This window comes from Cyanistes caeruleus, chromosome 1 (genome assembly GCF_971803275.1).
Source record: "Cyanistes caeruleus chromosome 1, bCyaCae1.hap1.1, whole genome shotgun sequence".
In the NCBI taxonomy this organism is placed as follows: domain Eukaryota; kingdom Metazoa; phylum Chordata; class Aves; order Passeriformes; family Paridae; genus Cyanistes; species Cyanistes caeruleus.
In genome coordinates this window covers 87,895,136-87,909,872 of record NC_141701.1, presented here as the reverse complement: position 1 = coordinate 87,909,872, position 14,737 = coordinate 87,895,136, and the positions used below count along the sequence as shown (strand labels likewise).

The window sequence follows — 14,737 nt, the reverse complement described above, 5'->3', positions numbered from 1 at the left end:
CAGCATGGCTTCACCAAGGCCAAGTCTGGTCTGATCAACTTTTTGGCCTTCTGTCATGGGGTGACTACATCAGAGGACAAGGGAAGGGCTAGAGATGTAATTTATGTGGACTTCTCTAAAGCCTGTGACATGGTTCTCCACGATATCCTTCTCTTTAAACTGGAGAGAGATGGATTTGATGAGTGGACTGTAAAATGGTAAAGAAAGTTGTTGGATGGTCATGTCCAGAGGGTAGAGGTCAATGGCTTAGAGTCTCAAAGTACTTCAGTGACAAGTGGTGTTCATCAGGGGTCCATACTGGGACCAGTGTTATTTCATATATTCATTAATGATGTAGATGAAGGGATCAAGTGCCCCCTCATCAGATTTGCAGGTGGCACCAAGCTGAGCTGTGTGGAAAAGTGGTAGGATTCCTATTTATCCCAAGCTTCTAGCCTTTCTCAGCCTTCAAGGTCTGTGAATGGCAGTGCTTAGAAAAAGGAGATATTTGGATCAGTACTGCAGCAGTTAGACTAGGTAGACTCCCACACTTCACTACATTATGTAATATTAAACATCTTTAAGCTACTTAAATTGAATTTTTTAGAGGGATTACAGTGCTCACAATACGGCTTTCCAATGGATTATTCTTCCTGAATGCTAACCTTTGAGATGTGGATTTTGATGATTTGATAGTCTTTGTTTGCTCTGATATTACTTACTTACAAGCACAAACAAAACTTCCCAATAATGCAAAGCTTTTTGGAGAAGGAGGAAGACAGTTTCCATAGCAAAGTACATTTTCGTTCTGTGTATCCACTTAGCCTCCAAGCCTCCTCTATGGGGGTGGTGGGCAGGGAAGAGAAGAGAAAAAAATGTAAAAATGTGAAATGGAGCTGCCAACTGTTCCAAAACAGAAAGGCTTTTATGGCCCACAGGTCCATTAGAAATTCAACAGAAGCAACTAATTACAAGAACTAAACAATCCTCCTCCCCAAAGTGCAGCATGCAGAAGTGACCTGTTAGAAAGATGGATGCCAAATATGTTTGCCAGCAGCGAGGCCAAGGTTTGCCCTGCACTGGAGCTGGGAGGGCACTGCTGGCACACAGGCTGCCTCCTGCCCTACCTGTGCGTCAACACTTCCAGAATAGTCTGCCACGCTGTGCACTGCAAACATGCTGAGGCTGTATAACATCTGTGCCAGCACTTCTGCATCCTTATAAATCATTTCCCAGCTCTTGCTGGGGCAACAAGGAGGAAAATGTTGGCATATAAATGTAAATCACTGTATGTCCTATGGAATAGAATAATAATTGTGTTGATTTACCAGCCATGCTCTGTTCCCAGGGATGGATGGGAAATATTGGCAAAGAAAGGACTGTACTTCCAGCAAAAGAACAGATCTGCTGAACTATATAAAAATGGTTGGAATAATCAGATGCTTCTGTCTAGGAAATTTGTTCCCTTTTAGACTGAGCATGAGGGCTTCACTTCATTGCTGGTTGAACCTCTAGTCATATTAAAAATAAAAGTGTTCAGAGACACTTTTATTATCACCATGTTATTGTCATTATATTATCACCATATTATTTAATCAGTTACATGGTGAGCATATATGGGCAATCTTTTTCCCCTCCTACGTGGCATTATGGATGCCTCTGAAGTCACTGGCTGCATGCATTCCCTGTGGATTCAATCTTAGTTGAAGTAATGTTAAAACTTTCACTGGGACCAAGGTTTTACCCACCAAATCTGAGGCCATTTTTTGACTGCAACTATGAAGCCTATGACCAACTTTGCCGGGTTTTGTGTGGGTTTTTTTCTCTCAATTTTTTATTTAAGAGAAGCTCACTATCATGTTTAGTATCTCACCATCTACAAATGTGTTATGGAAAGAGCATGGTAAATCTAGCACACAGTAAGAGCATCAACCTAGAGCTACACCAATGGGATGAAATGCCCACTAGTCATTTCATGCTTTCTCACTAGCTTCCAGAAAGAACACTCTGTTTAATTTTCCATACCTGAAGAAGGAGGAATTTTATTGACCATAATAAATTATGCAAAGCAATTTTACAAATGTTTCAGGCTTTTTGGGAGATTGACAGACTGCTTTGCTTGCATGACTGTTACATGATGCTAAAAATTCCTATCAAGGTATACAGTGACATTTCATAATACTATTTTTCTTTCAAATTTCCCTGTGTTCTGCACCTGTGCTTTTTGAACACACAACCACCCAAACACACATAGTCTAGTACATTTCAGCACATTATGTGTTCCAGCTGTAGTGCTGAAGCTGAAAAACTTTTCTCACACTGGGGCTGAATTCACACCTCAAAGCACAAGCAGAATCGTATGAAAAATCATGTGATACAAAATTTTGTTCTAAGGCATCTAGACCTGAGTTTGAAAAATATACCTATGTACCACCTGTGAAATAGTACATTGTATTCCAAACCAGTATCATGGCATTAGTCTGAATACCTTAAAAGGATATTTTTCTGGTTTAACCTATATGTGTATGACAGATATTTTTTTGGATTTTCTTAAGTTCCAGTATTTTTCCCATGTTTATAGATCTGTTATCATGAAAGACCCAGACACTTCATATTTTTTGAGTGTGTGCATGTCTGAAGGTAGTAATATTCCAAATCAAAATTAAAAATTATGCAAAAATCATAAGATTTTTATCTAAAATATGTCAAACAAAAGCTGTGATAGCAGGCATTCTGCTTGGCCACAATTTTTCCATAATTATATACACAGAATAGTGTATATTATGTGCTACTTTATTCTTATATGCTTCATTCTTCTACACTACACAGCATTATTATATACAATTATAATATATTATTTCATGATTAGTATCTTACTGTGAAGAAAATCACTAAAGGCCAAACAAAGCAAGGCAAAAAGAAAGCAAAGCCAAATATCTCAATCTATTTTTACAATGAACATAGCACCAGAGTAGCTCTAATGTGTACCACCCTTTATTCTAACCCCTCAAGTGAACAATACCACACAGCAATCATGGTATCCAAAATGATAAAAATATGATGTAGTATTTAATGAAGTTAAACCTTAGACTTTCCAACACATCTCAGACATAAAAATATTATTCTTACTTGACATAAATTACTTGAATTCCCATCAAATAATCTAAGCAAATTATATAAAATGCATTTCAGGATGGGATAAGTCATCATCTGTCAGTGCTGGCTTTCTTTTCAGGGAAACCAAACAGGTTGTTCAGGCTAGAAATGAAGTTCAACCAACTTAACTTCAGGCAAGCAGCTAGGATGCAGGAAGAGTGCATTTGAGGACAAAAAATGAAGAGTTCTACAGAAGTTACCTTGTTGTTCTCTAGAGACACAGCCAAGCACAAAAAATGAGCTGGGTTTTGGGTTTTTTTTTGAGAGCATGCTAAAGGTGGAGAAACATCTATACAGCTTGGGGTTTGCAGGTTCATATGCCCAAACTGAACATAATTGATAAAAAAGGTATGCCAGATACACATGTACACATGACCACAGAGTCCATGATCAAGAATTAATTAAGCACAGTTGAAAAAATGGAAGCTAATTGTATGGGTCTTCACTCTTAGCACATCAGAAAAACCTGGCAGAGTAGCACCAATCTAAACCCACCTTTTCTCAAAGGAAAATGCATTTCCTACCTTTCCTGTGGTTCTCCTACAGCTGATGATGAGTCTGTCTCCCTATCCACCACTGGATAGAGAGGTATTCAATACTTACAGCACCACAGCTCTGATCCAGACTTCACACTCTGTTTTCTAATAAGAAATAAAACCAAGAAAACAAAACCATTGGTGCCATTTGGCAGATGTTTGAAAGCTCTGACAAGAGCTTAGAGCCAATGGCCAGGCTTTTTTGGTTCTTATATGGCCATACATCTCCTTTGTAAGAAAGACACAACTGCACACATTCTGTGCAACAGATGTAATGCTGTCTATCATCTAACATTCTACTTCTACCTCCAAAAGACAACAGAAAAAATGGAAATGAAATTAAGAGCCTCAGGTTTTCCTACCAGACCAAGCTCACTGGGATAGCAAAGATAGTTTTCCATTGACAATGCAACTCTCAATGAATTTCAACTCTATTCTCAATACCTTATGCCTCAGTACTTAATGTCTAACTTGAAATCAAGCTGTTGAGGTAGCATGCAGAAGTTAAAGAGAACAATGATAAGATAAGGCCATCTGGTTAAAGTAATTCTCATATGCAGACAAATAGACCAAACCTTATAAATACTCAATAAAATAATTCTCATAAATGCCTTAAAAAAAGAGACATTGCTGTTTATTGTTGTTATTGTACCTATTTTAAAAAATCAAGGGATACACTCAGATAAAAAGGTTCTAGGAGACACATAAAAAGAGACAAAGAGAGAGGGAGAGAGGAAAAAAACAATACTGCATTTTTGGAAATGAGAGTCACGTTATTGAAGAAATAAACATTTCCTACATAAATGAAAATACTAATCACTGCAGTTTGCATAAAAGCTCTGCATACGGAATCTGAGTAAGATATTTCTCTAACTTCTGTGTTTTCCTTGCTTTCTTTTTATTTTCCATTTATTTGCTCTTCTGTTCTCCTGATAGAAATAGGGAAAGGAAAAGAAAACTCAAAAGGTGGGGAATCAGGTAGCTAGGAACTGTAAGCTAAGAAATAAAGCTTTTTCTGTTAAAAAAACAAAACAAAACAAAAACCCCCGAACAAATAATTCAAAATAATTCCCAGAATAATCTCACCCATTACCTTCTCCATATTCTCAACCATTACAAATGGATTTACTTCTGTTGCTGGAGCTGTCCTTTTTGCTGGGATCCTTTAGAAGACCAGACTCTGAATTCTGGTATTAAGACTTGGTCCAAGTCTGGTATTAAGACAATTCTCCAAGGCATTCAGGTTTATGTGCCTGGTTGTCATGTCTTACACCTCTATAGGCATCATGCCAGTAGATGCTACTAGCAATATGACAAAATAAAAATGCATTTAGATTCATAATTATTTTGGTGTTCAGATTTTTACATTTATTTAAATACAGAGAAATAACACTAGATTGTCATGGCTTTTGGGCTTTAAAAAATTCTTATCACACCATTTTTGCTCCTCTTGATCCTCCCTTCTTGATCCTTTGTTTTGCTAATTTATATTTTGCCTGATGCACTAAGTCCAACAGTGAAAATGTTTCCAGTTTTTCTGGAAAAATGTGACTCTAGGTCCTGTTCTGCTTTTCTAAATTGTAAATATTTAGGCAATTATTGAGACAAAATATGGTAGGTACTGCACATTCATTCATTGATTATCTGCAAAAGCCTAGAAACTCTCTCATGAAAATAAATACAACAGAGAAGGGGCATTACTTGATGTTTTCTCTTTGGCATCTTCAATTTTAATGAAAATTCTTTTAATGTGGAGTAAATCCTGATCAGCAGTGGAAAAATTCTGTTTCAGACACTATTTAGTCTTCTTCTGCTACCCCAACCATCAGTTTTCATTCTGAAGTACATCTGAGTTTAGCAGTGCTACAGGCATTTTCTCTGAGGACAAAAAAAATCTTCCTGAAGAGAAGCAAATAGCTGTGCTATATTGCTGCTTTGCACCAAACAGGCACCTAAGTTCACCACTTCTGGTGTATAAGTAGCATTTATCTGTGCTGTGTGGATGCAGCCTAATCACCAGGAAGCAGATTTTCACCAGCAATTATACTGACACGAGTCAATGGTCATTGGTCAGAGACATGGCAAGGCTCCTAAGATCCTGGTGTTTAACAATAGGTCCTTTGCCTTGAATAATTACAAATCTTATATGGCTGACATATCTTAATTCATGAGATCCTGGTGTGTATAATTGGATAGAAGTATGAACTTGATTACACTAGTGAACTTGCTTTCCAGAGGGGGAAAAAAAGTGATAACAGGCTTCATTGTCATCAAAGGGTAAAGAAATGTGACAATCTGGGAACCAGTTTTAGGACCCCATCTGCTAAACCAGAGAGAAATCAAGATTTTACAGTTCTATAAATATTTTAGTGTATGCCATCATTTATGAACTCTGGCACCTATCATAAAATCTCTCTGACTTTTGTTACAACTGCATATAAGGCCAGAAAATTGCATCTCATGGTAAACCATAAAAACCTAAGTAAAAGCACCATTCCTTTCAGTATATTCTAAAAATATACAACCTCCCTGTCAGTACATGGCAGGGTTGTTACCATCCCAAGATGCCTGTTTCTTTCTCATTTTTTTTTTATCTGATCTTACCCTGGTCTTTTCAAACCCTTTTGTATTTCAGTATCCTTTTATGTTCCATAAATAACAGCCATCACAGCATAACAGCTGAAATAGCTTTTACTTTGTCACAACGTACTGTAAGCAAGAGACACTTGGGTGATGCTAATGCCCTGGATACAGGAAGAATTTATGCGGACTTTCTCTCTAATTGTTCCTGAAATGATTTTCATTCAGTGGTGAGTTCCTTTAGAGCCCTGAAATAGAGCTAGCCTCAGAGCAGGTTTTGATGCTTTAATCACCCAAGTAGAAAACCTCTGTAAAAGAAAGGATATAAATAAAGAATTATCCTGAGATTAACAATGCTCCTTCTAAACTTAAACTCCCAGTCTGGCCCTGCATTACAAAGTGTCTCTAAAAGACACAGAGATCATGAATTATCAAGTTTCTGATTGCACAGGCTATTTTGACAATCTAGGTAGCATCTGCACAGCTTGAATTATAGGACAATATTGTCTAAAATAAACTGTCAGTCTGAATAATACTAATTTATATTTTACCTCTATGAAATTTCTAGAATACATTTAATTGAACAGGTTAGGGGGGAATGGGAGGGAGGGACAGGAAGGCTGGGTGTGTGGGGGTGTGGATGTGTGTGTGTATAGCCAAACAGAAGAGACTATCACTCCATTAAAAATAAATATAGAAGTCAATGGGTTGTCAAAGACCCTTAATTCAGGAAAGATATTTACCAAAGTTAAGACTGAATTTCAGAAGATGTCTGGACAGCACAAGATGTGAAATCACTGTCATCTCATTTGCAGAGGCAAAGCAGAAAGCTGAACATTGAAGTGACTGCACATGCAACTATTTCCAAAATAAATGTACAAATCAGATTTCTGACATATTCATTGCATACCTGAGCTGGTCATGTGCCTTTGCAATGGCAACTGGTTAAAACACTACACATGTTGCTTTTCCTTTTTGATCCAAGGCCTCCTGTAGGTCCTGCTATTACTTTGTCTTAGGATGTGCATTTCTTTTAACCAAACAAATGCTCTGATCTTCATAAAATATATGGAATTGTCTCATGTATTTATAGATGCATATATATGCACATGCATGTATTCATATAGGCACATTATGTGCTGTATAAATCAATATATATATAAGGTATTTTTGGACAGTATGGTAACCATCAGGCTGAATGCTTCTTGTGTCATAGCTCTCATAACAGCCCAAAACTCTCATCTACTGAAAGAGGTAAAATTTAAATGAAGGGCCATGTGGAACGACTGATGTGTAAATAGATAAACATTTTTTTCTGTAAAAACAAGCTTTCAAATGTACTTCATTTAAGAACAAAAAAAGGAAAAAAAACACACAAAAATCAAAAAGCAGCTACCAGGCTTTTGGGTGAAAATGGGGTTTGTTTTGGCTGTTTAATGATATAGTTAGTCACATTTCTACACTTCATCTGAAAAGAAAACAGCAGCATGATTAGTTGTGGTGATGTTTATGCAGTCCTACTTTAACAAAATTCCAACTCCTAACCCTTATCCCTGCTGCAATGTCACATCTCTGTGGAAGCTTCATGGAAACTCCTTTAAAAGAACTTAAGAACCAGGAGGCCATGTACCAGCTCACACCACCAGCAATCACTTTGAACTGATACACAGTAGTGGGCTGATGTGAAAATATTAGACTAGGAAATGATGCCTGGAAATACCTCCACCAGGAGGACAGCAGCCTCAGGCTGGAAAGCAAGCAGTCACTCATCATCATGAAACCCACCTGGAGTCCTGAGTCCATGGACCTGTTGGAGTGAGTTTAGAGGAGGCTACAGAGATAATCAGTGGTCTGAAGCTCCTCTCCTATGAAGACAGGCTGAGAGAGTTGGGACTGTTCAGTCTGGAGAAGAGAAGGCTCCAGGGAGACCTCAGAGCAACTTTCCAGTACCTAAAGCAGACCTGTGAGAAGGATGATGACAAACCTTTTAGTAGGATATGTTGTGATAGAACAAAGACAATGATTTAAAACTAAAGAAGGGTTGGTTTAGATTAGATATAAAGAAAAATTTTTTACAGTGCAAGTGGTAAAACACTGGAACATGTTTCCCAGAAAAGTTGTGGATGCCCCCTCCCTGGAAATATTCAAGGGCTCTGAGCAACCTGGTCTAGCTGAAGATGTCCCTGCTTATTGCAGAGAGGTTGGCCTGGATGACCTCTAAAGGTGCCTTCTCAGCCCAAACTATTCTGTAGTTCTGTAATTCTATTTTATTCTTCTGCTGATGGTACACAGCAATGGGAGTGATCAAGTTTATGTCATGTGTCATTTCTAAGGGTGATTAAAATTAACTCAGAAATAAGTCAAAAGATAGAAGTTTCAATGGCTGGAGAGAGATTACATCAAAGAAAACTGTACGTGTGAAAATATTTGATGCTACCTACACCAAAGCCTACCTAAAAATGGCAAACATAATTTAAAAAGATGGCAACCAAAATCAGAGAACATTCCATATTTGCACATTTAAACTCTGGGTGATGTGTTGAGGCACCAGATCCATGAACTTTGATCGGAGAATGAGATGTGACTTCATTACGTTCCGCTATTTTCCTTGGGTCACAACTACTCAGTGTAACTGTGCTTGAGGATCTTTTTGCTGGAAGGTATGTTTGCATTGAAATCTCAAGAAGATGTGAATAGCTGTAAACCACATCTTCTAACTCACAGGCTTTCAAGAGGTTTGGCATATTCAGACCTCTTTAATTAAAATGTCCCTTTTCAATCATAATCTCCAAGACTGTTGACACCAATTCACATTTTTTAAAGCTTGATAAAACTTTGCAGTTTTGCTTTGCATGGCATTTGATTTATTGTTAGTTTATTTCAACACTTTCAGGGACAGATCCCCACTGGCTTTAACTTGATATTCAGAGAAGCTTCTTACTGTAGGAATTAATTCAGTTTTATGTTTTCCAGAATCCAATTGGTTGATGGCAAAATTAAGCATAAAACTCACAGATGTTTTGATTTCTCCATAGAGAACAAAGTTTATGGTTATGAAGAGCAATCAGCTGATTGCTGTAAAAAGTCATGTCATGTGAAAATACTGAGATTACAAAAGTCAAGCCAGAAGAATTTGACCCTTATTGCTAAACCAGTAACAGAACTTTTTTCATAGATTCTGTTTAGCCATAAATGTTACATGTACTTTTGGAAAGTTTTCATGCTACCAGGCATTTTTTTAGTAGAAATTGTTCCAGGAAGTAATCTTTTAAACTAAATACTTAGCAAAAGACTACAGTAAGAACATTAACATTTCAGCCAGTGTAACTAAACCATTCAACCAGGACAAAGAAAATGTTTTTCTAATATTTTGTAGAAAAAATTAATATAGCATGTGATACCATTAATTATAGCTGTTCATATTTCCTTATGAACCCATCAAGAATGTCAGCATCCAAATTTCATCATTTCAAAGACCTAAAAGGAAAAATATTACCCTAAAGTTCAATAAGACCTTCTAATAATGTTACAAGAAATGATGAAAATTAAAGACACATTACCTTTTAAAGATTTATTGAAAATGTTTTTTCTGAAATCAACAAAAAAATTCCCTACATTACTGCTCTTCAAGTCTTGCAAAATTTTGCAAGACTGACACCTATTGACTGAATATAATTGGACCCTTCTCCTTGGTATCTATGAACAATGGATCAAAACCTCACTTTAGTTAAGTTTATTGTCCAAACCAGCCCAGGAATCCAACCACAACACAGATAGAACAGATTTAATTGTAGTTATCTGCTTGGTATGTGCTTCACAAATTATTTATCCAGTCTTACAGACTGTTAAAAAATGATGCTATAGAAGAGTAGGCCATATGACAATTCCCACAAAAACTCAAACTCCCCATGTCAAAACCTGTTGTCATTCATTCCTATTTTCACTTTGGAAACATTTAACAGCTTTCAGCCCATGCTACGTAGTGTTCCCATCCCTACCACTTGGCATTGTTTTCCAAAGGCAGGTTTGTGAAGCACATATCCTGACGTTTAAACATTCAGAAATATGACCTCTGTTCTCTTTCTTTCTGCCATACAGCTGAGAACAGCCACAGTACACAAGCTGCTGTGGCACAGTTTGAAATAGGTACTTCCTAGTTATGTAATATTCTTTGCTACCAGTTTTCAGATTTTCTGTCCTAATAGCTCCATCATTTTACTGGACAGGCAAATTACATTTGCTTGATGCTAAATGACCGTGTTTCCCTTTCCCCATTCTCACTCCCTCTGCACTTTACAATGTAAACATACTCTATTTTATTGCAGGGACCAGTGGTCTTGCTTGGAAAACTACTTCTTAGTGGTTCAGTATGTTCACAAATTTCCTTAAGGTAAAGTAAGTACTGCTGATCTATGCATTTAATTTTCCCAGGTATTTACTTACCTGTATTTATCAATAACCACACCAGCTATGATCTTCATTGCTTCTTAATTGCCCATACTCTTTTATTTCCCTTTAAATGATAGATTCAAAAAAAAGCAGCTTAGTGGTTCAGTCATATTAAAATCATAATTGATTTTGCCTCACTCCTCATTTATTAATGGACTTAGACTACCTTCTTGCTAATAAACCTCCCAGTAATGAGTTTAGTCCACAGAGGATACATTTCCACCTCAACAAACCACCAAGCAATTTAGGACAGTTGGTAGTCTCTGCTTAAGGCAGTCCGAAAACTGGAATAGAAATTTATGCAGGCCATAATTAAAGTACTTTCTGGGAGCTGTGTGGGGAGTTTACCGACATTCTTTGTACCATGCCCATCTGTGGTCAGTGTAATTAATCCTTGACTCACAATCCAATGAGAACTAATCCTCACTGACAATTTTTGATAAAGACAAGGCCTCAAACACTTATGCAGTGATTAGACTCTGGTTATTTTCTTTCTTTAAACAGAAAAGATGTGTGAAGGTGATGAGGACAGGTCCTTTTGGAGCTGCTCAGCACTGGGGAAGGCATGCAGGCAGCAGAAGAGCCATTTGCTGGGATAACAGCTGTTCCAGATGTGTGAAAAGCCCAACATGCGTAGAAAAATATGAAGCAGAACTTTGGCAGTGCACAGATACGAGAGGAGATTATGTTATTGAAATAAAATATAACTTGTTTCTACTGGAATTATTTAATTGAGGGCACAATTAAACATTTGAGGGAAGGAAGATCAGTGGGCTGAGGGATAATACACTGAGAGACAAGCTGAAACTCTGAGATTGAGAAGGTTTTATTATGTCCATGTCTGTTTTTAAGGACAAATCCCTATGACCTCCTTCCCTTCTGGGACTGAAAGATTTTAGGAGCAAAAAACTTATTTGTCCAGCACCTAAAAAAATGGGCTCATGGTGCAGGATGGAGGCTCTCATAAATCTAAGCTTGTAGTGCTGCCTAGCAAGAAACTCCTGTAATAATGCAATTTTCTCCTTTCTTCACACATGATTACTTAGAGACAAGAGAAAGAGGATAGTGAGGAGGTAATTCTTCCTCCCTGCTGCCCTGTGGGAGCAGCACAGCAGATCTTTGCCAGACTGATAGGATGCTGAGGAGAAGAAAATGGGCTGAACTAAGGGAGAGGAGAGTCCTGTTGGGAGCGATCTCATCAGAGACTGTTGACTGGGACTGTGATGCTCCCTGTTTTCCATCTCACAGGGAGAGTGAGGCTGAGGTCTTGCCTTTTCAATTTGCTAATACATAATGATACTTCGCAAAGTAAATTACCACCTATAACATAAAGAAGAAGCAGGTCTAGAGAGAGAAAAACTTTCATGTTCAACACTTTCAACACTTTCAACACTTACTTTCTTCTGGACCTCTTCTTTTGGGATCTTTGGATTTTGGAGGTATAATTGGTATTTTTTGGTGCACTCTGGGAAGGACAAGGAATATTTCTTTTCAACCATTTTCTTACAGTTTCCCCCATTTTCACATACATAAATACAAATGCTAAAGGGAGATCAGTTCAAGACTTTACATTCCTCTATATGCAAGTTACCCACATACAGTTTTATCAATGGTATTTTAGCACCAATAATTTATATGGACACACACACCAAATGCAGGCGCCAACCAATCAGAATAACAGCAAACTGAAGTCCCATTTGCAAGATAAAGATAAAGAATTCTACTAAGAATTTGGGAAAGGTTTCAGGGAGAGAATACAAGAGAGTGTAGCTTTTCTAAAAGCATTTTTAGTTGTCATTAAACACGGTCAGGGTTTCCAAAGCTATAATGCATGTTAACACATTCCAAAACACTTCTAATAGAATATTTTTTCAGTACTTCAGTACAGCAAATGATGCAAAGCCAAAATTCCCCAGACAATGCACAGAACATTAGAGAATTAGTTTAACATTCTTACAACCCTGCAATTTTATTTAAACAAATTCTTCCCTACCCAATTCCCTGCAGAGAAGTATTGTACCCTTTTGTTGATTGTAGTGGACATATTGCAGATCTCCGATTACCTTCCCAAAGGACCACCCACAACAAGAAGTTTTTTGTGTTGCAAGCACAGCTTAGTTCATTCCCTCCTGGTCACCTTTTTTTTTTCTTTTCTTCTTGTTTTTTCTTCTTTTTCCCCCTCAGTTTTAATTTTCTTAACATTCTTATAGGCTGTGGATGAACTGACAGACTAGCCTGCCATCTGTTCTTTCATGACATGGTGCAACCTAATCAATTATCTCCAAACCACTTTGGAGTAAATAACATGTCTAAAATAATAATAATTAGTCAGTTAAAAAGAAAACAGCATCATGCAACTCCTGGTGGGAATTAGGTAGATTTCAGAGCACAGCATTTTATTAACTGAGATTTTCAGACCAAGGGAAGATAACTTTGGAAGGAAAAAAAATCACCTTCAGTAATTTATTATGAAACATGAGTATAAGACAGTATCCCGAGACTTTGGACATCAGATTCAAGTAAATGTGCCACTCATGAGTTTCTAAGATTTTGCTGTTAATATATGTGTTAGAATAAGCCTAAGCACTTGTATTAGTATAGAAACCCTATTAAAATTATAAGAAGTATTTAAAAAAATCACCCAATGACAAGCAGATGACATTATTATAGTATTATATTCCTCAAACATAAGGAGCAAATTGCATTATTACAGGAGTTTCTTGCTAGGCAGCACTATAAGCTTAGATTTATGAGAGCCCAATCCTGTACCATGAGGTCTGCCATCTTCAGGGAGAGATTTGTTTTCAGCATCCATCACAAGTGAAAATCCATGGATTACATGACACATGCACCCTCTTGAAGAACAGGCAAAATGCAGAAACACAAACTGCTACAGACAGAAAATAGGTTTGCAATAAGTGAAAGGACTTCAGAATTTCAGGCAGACTGCAGCTGTATAGTGGATATCAAGATCCCACAAAGCCATTCCTTATGAAGTTAATCTTAACATCATTTTTCACAATGCAACTGTTTGCTATTTTAACCCTTTGACATTGATTTAGACAGAATACACTAGAAACTATTCTACTTAATCAACTGATCAGCATTTAAAATACATCTTAGTACTTGAGTGCTTAGTACATTCTCAGTATTTTCACTTTTGCAACATGATGGAAGCAATAGATAAATCAGAAAGATTCAATGATCCAGTGAGCTAATCAGCAAATTGCCAACTAAAATTTCAGTCAAGGAGTCAGTGCAATCTCAGTGAATAGATCACACTGATGGATCAGAAGGAAGAATTTGCTCTTTACTGTCTTTACTTTGAATATTAAAGTATTGATATTGTGTGCATTCTGTGGGCTGTGCTGAAAGACGACAAAAATTTTGTAGCTGTGCTACCAAATTATATTTCTGCCATGTTTTTAAGTATTAAGAACATGACAATACATAAAATAACTCCAAGCTGACAAGTGCTGTCCCAGATCTTTTCTAAATGGTCAAAACTTCTCATCCTTGAACCAGGTGCCTTTAACCTTCCCCTGGAAAGCCAATCCAATTTTACCAGTAAGTTAGAAAACAACATATCAATGTAAATCTGGACATTTTTCCCAAAACTGCCTGATCAGCCTGAGACAATGTAGACTATCTCCTGTGAAATAAGAACCAAGAAGAATTGTATAAAACATCTTAGAGGCTTTGACATATATCTAAATATCAGACCACCTACCGTAGCATATCATAATCTAAGTAACTCTAAGTGAGTATACTGAGCACATTGGATATATGTGTTTGCTCTCATGCTGCCTCATCTACCAAGGAAATTATCCATAAAATTCCATGGCAGCAAGGAATCTCACACTGTATGATGCAGTCCTTCACAGGCTAGATTTTGTCTGTTCTCGCACACAGATGGTGAGGTGTGAGGCAGACTCGATCTCACACACGTGTGGCCTTGTTGCAGCTTCTCAGAAGATAAACAATTAGGTGGGATCAGAGAGCGAGAGAGTGAAGAGAAGTCTCTGCCATGACGCAGG

General features: G+C 37.3%; 1 long non-coding RNA gene across 1 annotated transcript; it reads left to right on the top strand.

Moving 5' to 3' along the window:
• Positions 1–8,439: 8,439 nt before the first annotated feature.
• Positions 8,440–14,170, top strand: LOC111923810 (uncharacterized). The gene is made up of 2 exons (XR_015290333.1): positions 8,440–10,641; positions 11,205–14,170. It is a non-coding gene; the product is annotated as an uncharacterized LOC111923810 (long non-coding RNA).
• Positions 14,171–14,737: the final 567 nt, after the last annotated feature.